The following is a 17702-nucleotide window of genomic DNA, read 5'->3' as shown; positions in this document are numbered from 1 at the left end:
TTACAGCCAGCTCTTGGTGTTTGTGACCAATAAAGTTTGTGGCTCCAAAAGGAGTGGGTTAGTGCTAACTGATTAACTGCTGTATATGCAGAAATATGGAATCTGATTACTTACGCAGAGAGCACTTAAAATGTATTGTTTTGCTGGCTCTCAGTGAGTTGCATCTTAATGCTACCAAGGAATAAGCTTTTTGCTTCTGGCCCAAGTGTTTTAATTTGGTGAAAGCCTTTTCTGTGCACGTGCACATGCCAGAGAGGTTGCTTAAATAATAGAAGCTATAGTAGCTGCTATCTTCTGTTTTTTGTAGAAGACAGAAACTGAATTCGTTAGCTTTGTAACTGTTATGCATACTAGAATTGGTTTTCTCCCTTTTGAAAATAGTAGAGGGTATGCCTATGTCAGATTTGGTGAGCAAGGTGATCAGATGAGGGCACTGCAAGACTGCCAGAACGCACCAGGTCTGGGGGGAAAAGGAATCCGGCTGAGCATAGGAATTTCTAAAAGGTAACCAAGGAGTTGTGCATTGATACAGTTATTCTAAATAATCAGATTCTTGTAGCTCTGCCTTTGGAAAGTCTGTGGCCCTTGCTGTAGTGGCTGTACACACGATGCAGTCTACAAAACCAGAAATGCAGAAGTCCTATGTTTTGACTCCCTGGATTCATCAACCTGCTTCAGGATGGCTGGGGGAATCCAACTGTTAAGTCTAGCCAGACAGCGCAACTTGGGCTTAGCTGCCATTGTAACCAGCCTTGTTTCTCAACAGTAGCAAAGCTGAATGCATTGGTAAATATTTTCAGGTTTGGGCCTGCATAAGGTAGAAGGGACAAGAAGTGGTTTTATATGCTAGGGAGTTCTTGTTCTTAGAGCTTTCCCTCTAGTTTGAGAGAAGCACATAACTAGTTTTACAGTGGGTTGACAGGAAAGAAGTGGGGGGGAAAAATGGGAACGCAGGGAGAAAGCCAAAGGCGTTATTACTAGAACAGGTTTAGAATGCTATTCTTTGCTTTTCATGAGCTTAGGGCAATGGGGAGTTTAAAGCTTAGCACTTCCTGAGAGGGTTTCTTACTCTACCGGCTCAGTTCTATCACTTATTTAAGGCAATTCAGGTCTCTGAACGGTTAAAGAATTGATACCAAATTTGATGAACTTTGATTCAGGATACTGACAAAACAGGACTTCATATAAACAATTTCAGTATGTTCATGAGGTTAGCTTGTGCGTTCTGTTAAATAGTAAAAAATGACACTTCTGTTTCTGTTTACCTAGCATAATTCTGCAAATGTTGCCTCCTTCTGCTTTAGAATGGAAATGCTCTTCTCCAAGAGAGCACTGTCCAAACTTCTTTGCCAAAATTTTTTGATTAAATTAATATTGTTTTATTTTGAAAACAAGAATAAGCCACAAACATGTTTTCTTGCTTCGGCTATCCAGAAGAACGTCAACAGTATTTTCAGATTTTCCTTCCCTACACAACTGTATGTAGGAAGAGTGCAGTTGGAAGCAGAAGACCTAAGATGATGTATCTTCTGTTTGTTTACTACAGTAACAAGACAATGGATTACCTCTTTATTAGAACTTGTGTAGCTTTGCAGTATTGAAACAAATGTAGGTATTAAAATACACATCAGTAATACGTTTCTGAATGGCTGAGTACCGTGCTCTCTTAGCATTGAAATACCCAGCCATTGGATTAGTTTGTCCCTCATGTTTGCTTAGTTTGGAAGCTATTTCAGAATGCCTTCAGCTTGTATTCTTCCCCAAAAGCATAGAACTCACTTCTCTGCATCCCCAATTCAAGTCAGAGAAACTGGGCACTGCAACCACAGGAGGTCTGCCTGTACAGAATCAGTGAAGACAAGTCTAAACAGCGGATTTTTTTGAATATGCAGCTGGGTTATCTGAATGTTCTTTATGCAGTGTACCTCAGTTTTAGTACAGATAGCACTTGTCTTGGTTCTTGTCATTAGTCTGAAGCTGCCCCTGAGAAAATCTTGAAAGGGAAAGTAGTGAAAGCTAATCAGCTGGCCCTTTCTTCTTAAGAACCAGTGTATTTTGTAATTCTCCCACTAATAATAAGGCGTCACGCTGGAGAATCGCGATTGTGTTGTTAAGCAAGACTGACTTCACCTGAGCGGTATAGTTGGCAGCTGTTGAATGTTTAATGGACTTTAAACAAACAAAAAAACTGAGCAGGTGGAGGTAGACATGGCAAACTGACAGGCAGCGTCAGATGCTTCTTTGAAATGGATAATCTGACTCCATTCACTTCTTTCTGGAAATAAGATCTAGTAATTAACCAAACAAAAGATAGAAGGGTTAAGACTGCATCTTTAAAGCAGCTGTGCTTGATAAATGTCTCTGGTCTTAAATCAATCTTTAGCAAAGCACAGAGACTTAGCAGCAGCTTGCTTATGCCAACGCTAAAAATACTTGATGTGTACAGGTAACCATGTCAAGGCTCTGGAGTTAATCCATGAGAACAATTCCTTCTGGTATTGGCAAAGGTGAGGATGCTTGCTTCTATAGAAATGAGGTTTTGAGCTGTGACTTAAGCTGTCACTTAGGTGACTGTTTAGGAAAGCTTCCTTTTAAGTTTTGAAGTATGTAAGCTGACAAATTGTTTAAGTTCAGAACTGGGTTTACAGTTTCTGTTCTCTGACTGTATGCAACTTCTCATGTTTCAGACTGAAAGCAGAATTGCAGCGGTACCAGTCATACAACTATAATGCTTATTGCCAAGATTACCAGAACTACCACTCGCAGAGGAGTTACGATGCTTACGCTGACTACAACTACAGCTCCTATGCTCCCTATGACAGCATGCAAGCTGTTGGAGACTGCTCTTTAGGAGATTCTTTAATGGCTCCAGCTGTTTTTGAGGTAAAGATAGTGCACGCTTGCTGTAAAGAAAATATTTCACAGATAATATGTTGTACAGATTTGTGTGAATCAGCAAAAAGAATCCGAAGTTGAAAACATGCTTTCTGCTTAGTGTGAAGTTAAAAGAGCAGATTCCATTCAGAGGTGTTTGTATTTAAGTGCTTAAATAGTAAATCCATAGAATTAGTGATTTATACACCATTATTTGTTCACGCATACCAAAGAATGGTTTTGACAGCATAATTGCGTACGCTTCTTCTGTTCCTGTTCTTCTGATTTGCTTTGCTTAAAGCAAATTAAACAGTTGTTGTAAGTGGTCTTCTCGTGGTCAATTTATTAGTTGTGACCTCCGGAGGTCCCTTCCAACCTGTACTGTAATATTGGCTTTCTTCTAAAAATAAATAGATAAAATGCCATCTATCCTTGTAGTTGTAGGAAGAAGGAATGGGTTGAGACTGCAGCACTTTGAATCTGTGATGCTTTCTGAAATGAGTTATGATTAAACTTAGCCTTTTCTGTCTTTCAGGAATCTTCAGTTATGACTGCAATCGGTGATGACCTAATTACTGACGGTAATAAGGGTTCTATCATTGTCACTTGAGTTTAGCCATCCTTGTGCCTTTTAACAATACAAGCCAACCTCTACTGGATGAAGAACATCTTGAAAATTCAGCTGAGGTCAAACCTCTGTGGGGTTGATCTGCAATCAGCTGGGGTTTTAAAGCTGATACAGCATACACTGACCGCATCAACTAAAACGGGACACTGTCAATGCTTCGCAGCAGGTTTCTTGTACCTGTGCCTTCATTCCCATTTGAAAATGGTCTAATACAGAATTTTGTTCTTTGTATTGGTTCCGCTAAACAGATTTTATATTAGAAACTCAGTAATATGCAAAAGCTTTGTTCTCCACCCTGAGGTAAAAGCTTATGTTGCAGATTCCAAAAGGAGGATTCAGCTTGCACTTACAAATACGGTACAAAACATATTTGTGTCCTGGAAGGTTTGCAAAGGTCCTCACGTGGAGGCATTTTGTGTTAGTGTTTAGAAACTATCCTATGTGTATTTACGTGTATTGCCGTAGAAGTGAATTAAATGACTCTTGGGAGGGTTTCATGGCTGATTATCCTTAAACGTTATCTTTACTATCTTAAACATTGTCTTTGTCTTTATCTTGAAAGACAGTTCTAGTCCCAGCCTTCTAATATAAAAATTCCCAAAAGTTGGAGCTGTGAGGCTCAAAATTTTAGAGGACTAAATACCTCACTAAAATTAGTAGATCTAATAGCTTATTACACTTAGCTTAAAATACATTTTATTAGCCATTTCACGTGAAGTTTTTTTGTGCGCATGCCTCAGATTTGATACTTGGACTTACCAGGCTTTTATTTTCAGATCCACAGCTCTACTTGGATGTTGATGAAATGAACAGACAATTCACGGAGACAAGCGAAGAACTCTACGATTCACTCATGAATTGTCACTGGCAACCTCTGGATACGGTCACTTCTGAAATCCCCTCTGCTATTTAAGTGTCTTCTAGAGCATGACCGTTATGGCCAAAGTGCTAAAACTACATTTCTTCTACATTATTCTAGCTCATAAGTTTTAAAGCACAATGATAGGTTGGGGTTTTTTTGCTATGCTTTTGACAGTTTCTGTAATCTTTTTGTTCATCACTCCCTTCTTGGAGCATCATGAAGTCATGTAAATATTCGAGAAATGTAAAGAGGTAAATGGGGTCTAAAGATAGACTTGCCTGTGTAAATAAAAGATTTGTTTCTGCAAACCTGCCAGCAAGGGATTTTACTTGTACCTGTGTGCAGCACGTTCTCTTCCGGCTTATGGAATTTAACAAGGTAGTAAGGGTATTTCATCTGTCTTTATTTTTATATGGGCATTAGGACACAAGCAAAATCTAGCTTCCCCTTGTTTTCCTGGTTCCTTAGGTAAGCGACAAGCCAAGCCTTTCATGTGCTTGCTTAGACTGGAAGTATGTATGGGAGACACTCACAGGCCTTGCTATGGAAACACCTGTGCCCACTTTTTCCTGCAGGCTGCTGGCTCTAACTGTACTACTGATACATGCTAGGTCAGCTAAAATTGGCTTATAAATAGGGTATGTTAAGCATATGGAAGTGTAGACTTCAACTGCCATAGCTACAAACATCCCGTGGAATGAGGATGATGTCTGCTGGCACTCTCTGCATCAGCATTCAGTTTTCCCTTGCCCTTCTTACTGTTAGACTTCTCAGCTGACGCTTTACAGCGAAGAAATTGCTACAACATGTGGGAATGGAAATGTTGTTTTTGCAGTGTTACATTGTATAGAAGGAAGGAATGTGGTATTGAAATATGCTTACAGTGATAAGAAAGCTTAACAGAAAACCTTGTAAAATGCAGACAGCCGGACTCCTTAGAGCAATTAGGTGAAAATCACGGTGTCAAGTCAAATCAGATAAGTGATGAAACATTACCACTTCAAACAGTAAAAAAGTCAAAAGAAGCTTGAAATTTAACAGGCCAGCAACTGAAGGCCAGGCATTGTCTGTGAAGCATCAGATAGATTGTGAACCTGGATTACCCAGTCAATGGGGAAACAGGGGAGGGTCCTGTCATCAAAAAGTATATAAACTGTGTTTTGGAACTAGTGGGTGCGCTCTCCTGCTTGTGGGGCGCCCGCCATTGCAATCGCGAATAAATTACTACTTCACTGAGATCCTCGCCTGAGCCTAAGTTATTGGCTACGGAGTGTTTCTCACAATTGGGGGCTCGTCCGGGATCCAGTCACTTACCGGGGAGCCCCACCGCCGCAGCAGCAGGAAGGCATGCCCCGCTGATTTCAGCGGTCCTGTGCATCGACGGTGGCGGTTCTGCGGAGAGCTGACAGAGGGCCCGAGACTGATTAAAGAGGCAGGATCCGTGAAGTAGTGGGGAAAAGGAAGAAGGTAGGCACTCAGGGTTTTAAGAATTGATCCGGTAACTCTGTGCACAGACCAAGGTAAGAAATATTAAGTATTGCCTCGGGGGTCGGGTGAGACTCTGTGTGATGTGTGATGTGTGATTGAGACGTACTTTTGTACGAAGCGAGTGTGGAGTCCTGATCCGCGGTTCCGTAGCTCCGCGAGGGGCGCGGCCGGAGACGGACGAAGCGTGAGATAAGGGAGAGAAAGGAAGAGTCTCGGGAAATTTGGTGTGCGGTAAGCCTTGCACAGGGTAGTGCTTGGCAGTACACCAGGGAAATTTGGTGTGCGGTAATCCTTGCACGGGGTAGTGCTTGGCAGTACACCAGGGAAATTTGGTGTGCGGTAATCCTTGCACGGGGTAGTGCTCGGAGTACACCAGGGAATTTTGGTGTGCGGTAATCCTTGCACGGGGTAGTGCTCGGAGTACACCAGGGAATTTTGGTGTGCGGTAAGCCTTGCACGGGGTAGTGCTTGGCAGTACACCAGGGAAATTTGGTGTGCGGTAATCCTTGCACGGGGTAGTGCTCGGAGTACACCAGGGAATTTGGTGTGCGGTAAGCCTTGCACGGGGTAGTGCTTGGCAGTACACCAGGGAAATTTGGTGTGCGGTAATCCTTGCACGGGGTAGTGCTCGGAAGTACACCAGGGAATCTGGTAAACTCATAGGTGTGCGGTAGCCCTTGCACGGGGAAGTGCTTGGCAGTACACCCCCATTTTCCAGGATAGGAAAAATGGGAAATATGAGTTCCAGGGGACAGGGAGATATCCCTGGGGGAGTGCCTCCCGACTGTCCTTTAGGAAGGATGTTGAGAAATTGGAAGAATAACCCCAAAACTAAGGAAAAAGATAGGAAGAAAATGGTTAAATATTGTGTATCAGTCTGGACGAAAGAACCAATTAAAGGAGCTGCAGTATTTTGGCCAAAATACGGGTCTGACAAAGATTGGGTATGTCAGGCCTTAAATTTTTATGTTAATAACAAATTTCCATTTTCGGAAGAAGAATCTGAGTATGCAGCTTGTTGGATACAAGGAATAAATTTGGTTTTGAGCAAAATCAGAATAAAGAGGGAAAGAAAAAGGAAGAGACAAGTGATAAATGGGACCTTCTGGATAACTTACCTCCTCCTTATAACCCCCAAGTTGCTGCAGCAGCAGCGGCTGCTGTAGCAGTTCCTCCGAAAGAAGAGACAGGAACTATAGATAACATTAGCTCTGGGAACAGGAGGTACCCCAAACTGGTAAAAGAATTAGAACAAGGTAGAAGAGGTACTGAAAATTTTGCCTTCCCTGATACTAACAGCACTAACACTAACTGTGTATCCTCTTAAGTGAACTTCCCCCCCTCCTTACCAGCAGAGAGGTTAGGAGTTTCCTAGGACCTAACTTATACTCTTGGGGAGGGGGAATTATGTATATAAATATGTTGTTTACAGGGAAAGAAATGGGAATGATCAGGAGGAGAGCTGCAATACAAAAATGGGAAAGAACTCATCCTCCAGGACCAGGGGTAATACCGGCAGGGCAGAAATAACCACTTGCCGATCCTGGCTGGAAGAATAATAATGTGCAACACAGAAATCATATGAGAGACTTGGGGTCAGAATGAGAAAGTACTTGGGGATGAATCCTGAGGACCCGGTATCCCAAGGGCTCTTGAAAGTTCATTTTGTGATTGAAGCCTGGCAAGATGCACAGAAAATGCTCCAGAAGGTGGGGGGGATGTAGTGAACAGTCACTGGGGGGCCCTCCTGTGGGAGGCCCTGAACGTGTGTGTCAAGAGGGGAGATGAGAAGGAAAAGCAGAGAGTGAAACTAATGGTATTGACAGTGTAGCAGGTAGTGAGGCAGAGGGTTGGAGAAAGAGGAAGAAAATCTTCAGGGGGAGTCAGGGCCAGGATGGAAAAGAGGGGAAGAGAGATGAAGGAATGGCAGGCAAGGAAAGCTACCCGTGTTGTGGCCTGAATCTTAGCAGGGACAGGCTTTGATGGGATGTTTTAAGTGTGGGCAGGCTGGCCACTTCAGGTAGGAATATCCGGAGTGGAAGAAGGAGGAGAGAAGGAAAATGGGATGAGGGAGAAAGGTATGGAATTAAGTTGGCTAATGACTGAGACTTTGGTGAAAGTACAGGCTGGAGAAAGATAGGAAGAAGTGTTAAAAAGGGTTATTAAAGGTGTTAAAGGTGTGGTATGTAATGTTTGACAGAGCTGTTTTTTTGAATGAGTTGGGAAAGTTGAATGAGCAGGGAAAGAGGATGTAAGCATTATCTAAGTAACAGTCTAGAAGTTTTGGTATATTTGCTGTGGTGTTTGGTCAGTTTCCCAAGTATCGAGAAGGGGGGGGGCAGGGGGGGCAGCCTGCTCCACCAGGGGCCTCTCCACAGGCCGCAGGGGGCTTCGGCTCCGGCGCCTGGAGTGCCTCCACCCCCTCCTTCTGTGCTGACTTTGGTGTCTGCGGGGAGGTTTCTCGCTCCTCGCTCTCCCAGCTGCTGTTGAGCAGCAGGTTTTTGTTTGTTTGTTTGTTTGTTTTCGTGGATGTGCTCTCACAGAGGCACGGACTGTGTTGCTCATGGCTTGGCTCTGGGCAGCGGTGGGCCCCTCTGGGGCCGGATGAAATTGTCCCTTATCTGCTACGGGGTGGTTTCTGGATTCTCCTCGTGGGGGCTGCCACTGCAGCCCCCTCCCAAACCTGGCCATCAAACACAATACACAGGGGCAGCTAGGTCATTGCTGGCCTGTAAAGTATCAGGGATTAAATTAACTAATGAAACCCTAACAAGTGATGGGGGTAGAAGGGGCTGGGGTAACAGTGCCACCTTTGGGGGGTACCAAGCTGAGACTAGGGGATAAAATGATCTCTGGGCAATTATTGTATGTACCCAAGGCAGGGACTAACTTGTTGGGAAGGGATTTGATGATGAAATTAGGCATTCAAATAGTAAATTGTTAGACTGGAATAACAGTGGTATTAATGGAGTGCTCTCAGGCCCTGAGAGCAAAGATATCTTCACCTCTGACTGGAAAGACTCTGAAGTGGGGGCGGAAGCAACAATACATATGGACAGTTTTACCTCAGGGGTTTACAGGGCCTCTGATTAATTTGGGCAAAGTTCTAGAACAGATTTTGGAGCAATTCCAACCTCCCAAGGAGGAATTTCTGTTACAAAATGTGTATGATCGTTTATTGTCAGGACAGGAGAAAACAGTTGTGAAAGAAGCTACTAACAAGCTATTCAACTTTCTGGGAAAGCAGGGCTTGGGAGTATTGAAAAATAAATTACAATACGTAGAAAGAGAAGTCAGGTATTTAAGGCATCTAATGTCTGAGGGAAAACTGAGAATAAATCCAGAGAGGATTCAGGGAATTGTTGAAAACTAAGAAAGAACTAAAAAGTTTTTAAGAGAGATTTCTTTAAGGAATCAGGAGCCACGAAGCCTGAGGGAAAATGGATACTCCCTGATGGGAGAGAAATGCTGAATAAAGCACCAATGAGGCAAATATGATGTTTTACATCAAGAGAGTCATTGGGAGATGCAAGCAATGTGTGATGTTGTGCTAAGAAAGTATGTCTGTGTAGGAATATACACTTTAGTGAAGCAAATATGCAGAGGATGTACCATATGTCAAAAGGCAAATAAAAAGGTCATTTGTAACTAACCTAGAGGGGGACGGGAGCCAGGGATTCGACCTTTACAAAGTATACAGGTAGACTTTACTGAGTTACGTAAAGGAGGGAGATTTAAGTACTTGTTTGTCCTAATTGGCCACGTGACTGGATGGGTGTAAGCTTTCCCCTCTGTATCTGCCACTGCAAACACGGTGGCTAAGGTATCACCGGAGCAAATAGTCCCTAGATATGGGATAGCTGAAAACATTGACTCAGATCAAGGAAATAATTTCACTTCACAAGTACTGCAAGGGTTAATGCAGGCCTTAGAGATTGAGTGGGCTTTTCACACCCCCTGGCACCCCTCCTCTTCTGGGAAGGCAAAGCGAATGAACCAGACATTAAAGAAGCAATTAACTAAATTAGTGTTAAAAACCCAACTTCCTTGGGTAAAATGTTTACTTTTAGCACTCCTCCAGGTTCAAACAGCACCAAGAAACGATATAGGAATTTCACCGTATGAGATGCTGTTCGGATTACCCTATCTGGGCAGAAGGGATGAGATACCACAATTCGAAACAAGAGAGTTTTCTTAAGAACTGTGTTCTGGGGTTGTCCTCTTCTTTGTCATTTCTCAGGACCCGTGGGAAATTGGGTCCTGATTCAGACCTGGAAAGGATCAACTCCGGCCCGAATGGGAAGGACACTTCCAAGTACTACTAACCACTGAAACAGCCACAGGAACTGCGGAAAAAGGTTGGACTCACTATACTCGAGTGAAGGCATCCGTCGACCCTAGTACCTGGGAAGCTGTTCCTACAGAAGACTTGTTGGAAGCTGAAATCGAAGAGAAAAATCTCATAGTGGACTCTGAGCGGGATAAGAGCTTGCGATTGTAAACTAACCTTTTATTTTCACAGGTAACTAATGAGTGTGACTTGTGATTGAGAGAAAGGACTGGCCTATAGTGAATTGAAGTGTTCCCAAGGGGGGTTTGTTATGGTAGTAGTGTATATCTTATTCTTTGTATTGATAATTATTTGGAAACCTAAGGTTTAAAAATAATGACAGGGAAAAATCAATTATTAATTTTGTTTTTAGTGATTATAGGCCTCAGAGAAAGCCTTGGTCAATTGGCAACTTGGAAAAGGCATGACCAGATAATAGTAAGATGGGATACCCCATAAAAATATGGGTGAATGTGACAGAGGGTTATGTACCACAATCTGCCATGTTTGATGCTTGTGAGGTGTTAGCTTGTGGAGATTTAAATGCCCAACGACAATTGAGCAGAGGGAACAAATAACTGGTAGAGACCCAACAGCCAGATTGAGAATAGCTGTATGGAAACGATCCTCTATCTCCATCAGAGAAAGGGAGAAACTCAAGGAGAAAACAGGAGAGAAAACAGGAGGCCCTCTTTGAAATGTGGCAGTTCAAACATTTGAGATTGAAACAGGGTATGGGGATGTGAATGCCTGGATAGAATGGGTCAAATATACTGTCCAGAGTCTCAACCATAGCAATTGCTATGCTTGTGTCTCGGGATGACTGATTGCCCAGATAGTGCCCTGCCCATTGGGGTGGACTAAGGATTCCCAGGGAATGCGAGGTATGATTGCATTGTACCAAGAAAAGACTGCCTGGGGAAATGAGGCCTGTAAGTCTCTCTCTTTGCTATTCCCTTCCTCGCATGATAGCAATATCAGGGTTCCCCTGTATTCTCCACAGCTATAGGTAACCATACAGCTTGCCTCTCACGGCAGGGTGTGAGTGCTACCTGGCATCTGGGAGAATTTGCCTTGTGCACGAGGACCTTGAATGCTACCGAGGACTTGATGGGAAACTATTCAAGACTTGAGATCCCTAGGGCAGATCTCTGGTGGTACTGTGGAGGGAAGATCTTACGGTCCACCCTACCATCTAACTGGGGAGGCACTTGTGCACTTGTTCAATTAGCTATACCCTTCACCCTGGCATTTGAAAGCGAAACATCACAAATACCCAGAAGAAGTAAAAGAGGCTTAGGAATATCATTTGATGATAGAGTATACATAGATTCTATAGGGGTGCCTAGAGGAGTTCCTGATGAACATAAAGCCAGGAATCAAATTGTTGCAGGGTTTGAGTCACTGTTCTGGTGGGTAACAATTAATAAAAATGTGGATAGGTTTAATTATATCTATTATAATCAGCAGAGATTCATAAACTATACAAGAGATGCGATAAGAGGAATCGCTGAACAACTAGATGCCACCAGCAAAATGGCTTGGGAAAACAGAATAGCATTAGATATGATTCTTGCGGAGAAAGGTGGTGTGTGCGTGATGCTGGGCAACCATTGTTGTACTTTTATCCCTAACAATACTGCCCCGGATGGCACAGTAACTAGAGCATTGCAAGGGCTTACCACCCTTGCCAATGAATTGGCAGAAAACTCAGGAACAGACACTTCCATCACAGGATGGTTGGAATCTTGGTTTGGTAAATGGAAAGGAATGGTAGTGTCCATATTTACATCCTTGATTGTAGTAGCAGGAGTTTTGACAGCCATTGGTTGTTGCATTATCCCCTGTGTAAGGGGACTTGTCCAACGGTTAATTGAAACTGCACTTTCGAAACAAATGACCATGGATCCACCACCCTACTCAGATAAGATGATGATATTAGAGGAAATGGAAAGCAAAGAAAGTGAAGAAGAGGAAGACATCTACCAAATTACACCTTAGAGCAAAATTTTGCAAAAATCAACAAATTATAAAAAGAGAAAAGGGGGGAATTGTGGGAATGGAAATGTTGTTTTTGCAGTGTTACATTGTATAGAAGGAAGGAATGTGGTATTGAAATATGCTTACAGTGATAAGAAAGCTTAACAGAAAACCTTGTAAAATGCAGACAGCCGGACTCCTTAGAGCAATTAGGTGAAAATCACGGTGTCAAGTCAAATCAGATAAGTGATGAAACATTACCACTTCAAACAGTAAAAAAGTCAAAAGAAGCTTGAAATTTAACAGGCCAGCAACTGAAGGCCAGGCATTGTCTGTGAAGCATCAGATAGATTGTGAACCTGGATTACCCAGTCAATGGGGAAACAGGGGAGGGTCCTGTCATCAAAAAGTATATAAACTGTGTTTTGGAACTAGTGGGTGCGCTCTCCTGCTTGTGGGGCGCCCGCCATTGCAATCGCGAATAAATTACTACTTCACTGAGATCCTCGCCTGAGCCTAAGTTATTGGCTACGGAGTGTTTCTCACAAACATAATCCGTGTTCTTAAACCTAAAAAAAAAAAATCTTGGAGAAAACAACTTGCTGGTTTTCCCTCCTTGCTGGCAAGGAGAAAAATAGTCCACCAGGAACAACAAAAAAATCCTAGTAACAGCTCCTTAAGTTATACCCTCTGCTACCCTCTCTGATTGCTCTGGTCTTCCTTCATTCGTGGTAATGAAGTTTTTAAAGCTCTGGTAGAAGGATGACAGCACTCAAGTCAAAGGAGATGAGAGCAATGAGGAAAGCTTTGCTTTAAGCTAGAGCAGTCTTGCGAGTTGCTGCCTTTATGCTGTTCTTATCTTGAAGGGTACAGAGTCTTTTCCAGTCATAGGGACTCCATAACCCTATGAGTATGGAGAAATAGTTGCTAATTAACAGTGTGTATAATAAGTAAGTGAGGCTGGAAACAAAAGAATATTCCTCCAAGAAAAAAAAGGAAGCAGAAATTACTGTACTTAATAGCTGGGGAAGCTGTTAAAGCTAGTTGACACAGTTCTGGTACTGCCGTGTGTGTTTTGGGGGCAACATAAACCATAATTGCTGTGATGGCAGGTAAGAATCCAATTCTTTGTTATGGCTTAGTGTAGTTAGTGAAAGCAGTGGTCCTAAGCTGCATGCTGTTCTTAAATGTAATGCAAATTCTCTTTTGTGACTCCTCAGTACTTCCAGGTTACTTGTAGCTGATCACCAGCAACTGCTTCTGTTAGCTATTAGCTGTTGGGTTTTTGCTAGGAATACTTTCAGTCCTGAATTGAAATGATGACATCCTGAAACAGAAGAGGCTCTTGGAGTATTGTAGGAAGCACATTCTTCCTGGTTCTAGTGCAGGTGTACACGTAGGAGGAGACAGAAGGCAAAGAACCTCACATAGGTGGAGGGGGTGAGGTGGCATCACAGTTAGAGCTGTTGCAGTTAACTCTTCCCAAAGCATGAAAGCAACGTGGCTGGGAACAGGGATTTGTTGGGTTGCTTCTTTGTGTGAGCCAGGGAGTCTTTTGAGGGGCAGATTAATAAGAATATGACACAAGGTAGAGGTGGAATAGATGAAGCAAAGAATCTGGGTGTGAAAAGGGTTGCTTGTACGTGTCTATGGAATTGTTTCAGGGGACTGAGCTGGGGCAAATTCAAGATAGTAGATGCAGCCTCCTTGAATTTGGATGGCAGTGCTGAAGCTTCAAAACCTTACAAGGTTTGATGCCACTTCAATTGTAGTGCATAGCTGTGGTACTTGAGCTCAGAAGTGCAAACTGCACAGGATTTTTTTATCTATTTTCTTCAACGTGAGCAGCAAAACATCTTCCAGGAATGTGCCTGGGTGCTACGCTGCTTTGACACGGCTTGCTTTGCATCACCAAACACAGTAGTTAGGTTGCATCGAGTACTTTGTGGAAACATTCATTGTGTTGTCACCCAGAAATGGGATGCTACAGATGTGTGTTGGCCCGGCAGTATCAGTGCTGGTTTTTGGCCTTTGAGAGGTTGGTCCATAACATGTGACCTGTGTAACGAGAGGCCCACATAGATTGGTGACTTCATTAAGTCTGATACTGTGGTGGTGTGTGACCCAAGGCCCTGAACGTCAGAAAATCAGGCTGTGGCCACCTATTTTATGCAGACTTTGCCTATTAACAAGGTCTCTACACTGTACGTTAGAGACGTGCGCCTCCTTTTCCGGACTAGATAGTGAAAATACCAGTTTTGTAGTTCAGTGAATGAGATTGGTTGGGCTGTTTGTTCTCCAGAGCTGAAAAATGTTGGGAGTGTATTCTCTTGGAGTCCACAGAAATGAAAATGATGAGAGGAAGAGAACGTTGGTTGCAGCCCGCGTGCTGCTGTTATAAAGTAGTTCTCTGATGTCTTTTTCCCTCTGCTGAGACTTATCAGCCTATCGTCCTTTCCTGTTAGGAGCGCATACCTGGCTTGGGATGGTGTGCGCAGGGCAGATTCTTTACCGTAAGAGCACAGTGAATGCCAGACTTCTTCCTGTACTGCCGTGTTAACCGTGAGTCACAAATTCAGGAAGCAGTGATTGCATCGGAACTGCTAGAATGCTTTGCGGAGTCTTTTTACTGGGTAAACTTCACAGCTGCAGTTACAACTTCCAGCCTGTGTTAGCTGAACACATCGTACTGGTGCCCGCCATCAGTTTGACAAAGATGGGATTGCAGTAGGAACTTGCTTTTTTCCTTCTTTTTAATTAAACAAGTCTTTGAAGCAACTTTTCCAACACCGCCATACTTCACTTCTTCCAGTTATTTTCTGTTTTACTTAGCTGAAATGTTTTTTTTTCTTCCAAGCTTGAGGAAGTTTTCTACAAGAATGTCCCGTAATGATTTCATAAACTCTTTTCGTTGTACCTAGCTGCAACAGAGAATGCTTTTATTCAAAAACCTGCTGGTTTTCTTTTCCAAGAAGTAGTGGGGTTTTTCCTATCTCTTCACTGATGGGAAAGGCTGTAGGACAGTAGCTTGAGGGGCTACTAATGCTGTCATCAGTGAGCCGGGAAGAGGCAGGAGTCCGAAACGGGTAAAAAGTACTTAAAAGGATACCAAAAGAGTAAACGGTACTTAAGCCGTGGATGTTTCTTTTTGCAGGGATGCTCTGGACCAACCGCTTCTTTCTAGCGCTACCTCAAAGTAACTTGCAGATAGAACTCACAGGGAAGGTTGATCAAATGGTGATGATCGCTGTCATTCTGCTGGACACACAGATACTTGCCTTTCGTTTTGGCTCATTTTTAATACCAATTAACTTCAGTGCCTCGCGTTAATAGACACCGTTTGACTGCATCGGCAAATGTTTCTGAGTCGTGAGTGTCATTAAAGGCCTGTCACCCTATGGAAATCCTTCTAAATAAGAAAAATGGCATTTAAATAAATAAATAAAGCAGCGTTTGAACTTATGAGCAAACCTAGCGTAGCTGCCTTTGACGCTGATCTGGAGGAGAAAAATCACGTTATCACGCTACTATGGTTGCCTTAATAGGTTTGGTGTACATGAGGGAGGGAAGTATTATGTGATGTTTGCCTAGCTATTACATGGCCGATGCAGGAGGGGTTTTACTCAGTTCCCTGAGCACGTATTGTTGCAGAAGTCGGTGATTTCACTGCCCAATGTCTGTTATTAAGGGCACGATTCATGTCCCGTTATCGTTTTTATTATTTATTTATGTGTTTATTTTCTGGGGCGGCGATCTGTCACGATGCCCATCGTTCCCCTGCCGTGGGGTAGAATTTAGCGTGACGACTGCCTCCCGGACCAACGGGGCCACGAATCCGGCCTAAAACACTGCTTGTGCGTTGGTTGTCGGCGTGGGGGCTGTTGGTTGTCGGTGCGGGGGTATCGGTTGTCGGTGCGGGGCTTTTCTGACGAGCACTGTGGGCTCGGGGCGCCGTCCCACGCCCGGCGCGGTGCTGCGGCACACCAGCGGTCGGCGCCACGGCGCGGGGAGGCTCTGGAGGTGACTCCTAGCCCCGTGCTTACGGTGGCCGGGCCGGGGTTCATTATGGCGGCCGGGTCCTGAGGGCGGGAGCGGGAGGGCGGCGGGACCGGGACGGGACCGGGGCGGGGCGAGGAACGGGAGCGGCAGCGGGAGGGGGGGGCGCGCGTTCCCGTGAGGGGAGGGGGCGCGCGAGGGAGGGAGGGGGAGGGTGTGAGAAACACTCCGTAGCCAATAACTTGGGCTCAGGCGAGGAGCTCGGCGAAGCAGGAATTTATTCGCGATCGCAGTGGCGGGCGTCCCGTCCGTGCGAGGACTACCGCACACCAAATTTCCCTGGTGTATTGCCAAGCACTTCCCCGTGCAAGGGCTTACCATACACCACATTTCCCGAGACTCTTCCTTTCTCTCCCTTATCTCACGCTTCGTCCGTCTCCGGCCGCGCCCCTCGCGGAGCTGCGGAACCGCGGATCAGGACTCCACACTCGCTCCGTACAAAAGTACGTCTCAATCACACGGCACACAGAGTCTCACCCGACCCCCAAGGCAATACTTCCTATTTCTTACCTTGGTCTGTGCACAGAGTTACCGGATCAATTCTCAAAGCCGGAGTGCCTGCCTTCTTCCCTTCCCCACTCCTTCACGGATCCTGCCTCTTTCATCAGTCTCGGGCCCTCTGTCAGCTCTCCGCAGAACCGCCGCCGTCGATGCACAGGACCGCTGAAATCAGCGGGGCATGCCTTCCTGCTGCTGCGGCGGTGGGGCTCCCCAGTAGGCGACTGGCTCCCGGACGAGCCCCCAAATTGTGAGAAACACTCCGTAGCCAATAACTTGGGCTCAGGCGAGGAGCTCAGCGAAGCAGGAATTTATTCGCGATCGCAGTGGCGGGCGTCCCACGAGCAGGAGCGCCCCTGCTGGTTCCAAAACCCAGTTTATATACTTTTTGATGACGGGACCCTCCCCTGTTTCCCCACTGAGGGGGTGATCCAGGCTCACAATCTGTCTGATGCTTCCCAGACAATGCATGGCCTTCAGTTGCCGGCCTGTTAAATTTCGAATTTCTTTCGACTTTTTTACTGGTTGAAGCGGTAATGGTTCTTCACTTACCTGACTTGACTCAACACCGTGATTTTCCCCGAATTGTTCTACGGAGTCTGGTTGTCTGCATTTTACAAGGTCGCCTGCTAAGCGTTCTTATCGCTGCAAGCACACCTCGATACCCCATTCCTTACCTTTAAACAACGTAACTCTGCAAAAACAACATTTTTATTCCCACGAGGGGCAGGGCAGGCCCCGCGGCGCGTGGCGGCGGGGGGCGGGGGGGCCCCGTGACGGCACCGAACGCGGGGGGGGGCGGTATGGCCTCGGGCGGCGCGACCGGTAGCGGCGCGACCGGCAGCGGCATGGCCGGCGGTGGCAGGGCCGGTGGCGGCGGGGCGCCGGGCGGCAGCCCAGGAGCCCGATCAGGAGGAGGAGGAGCAGGAGGAGGAGGAGGAGGAGGAGGAGCGGCCGGCGGCAAGGTGAAGAGGCGGCGCCACCGT

This window comes from Anser anser, assembly GCF_964211835.1.
Source record: "Anser anser genome assembly, contig: HAP1_SCAFFOLD_60, whole genome shotgun sequence".
In the NCBI taxonomy this organism is placed as follows: Eukaryota; Metazoa; Chordata; class Aves; order Anseriformes; family Anatidae; genus Anser; species Anser anser.
Note: the sequence above shows the minus strand (reverse complement) of the source record.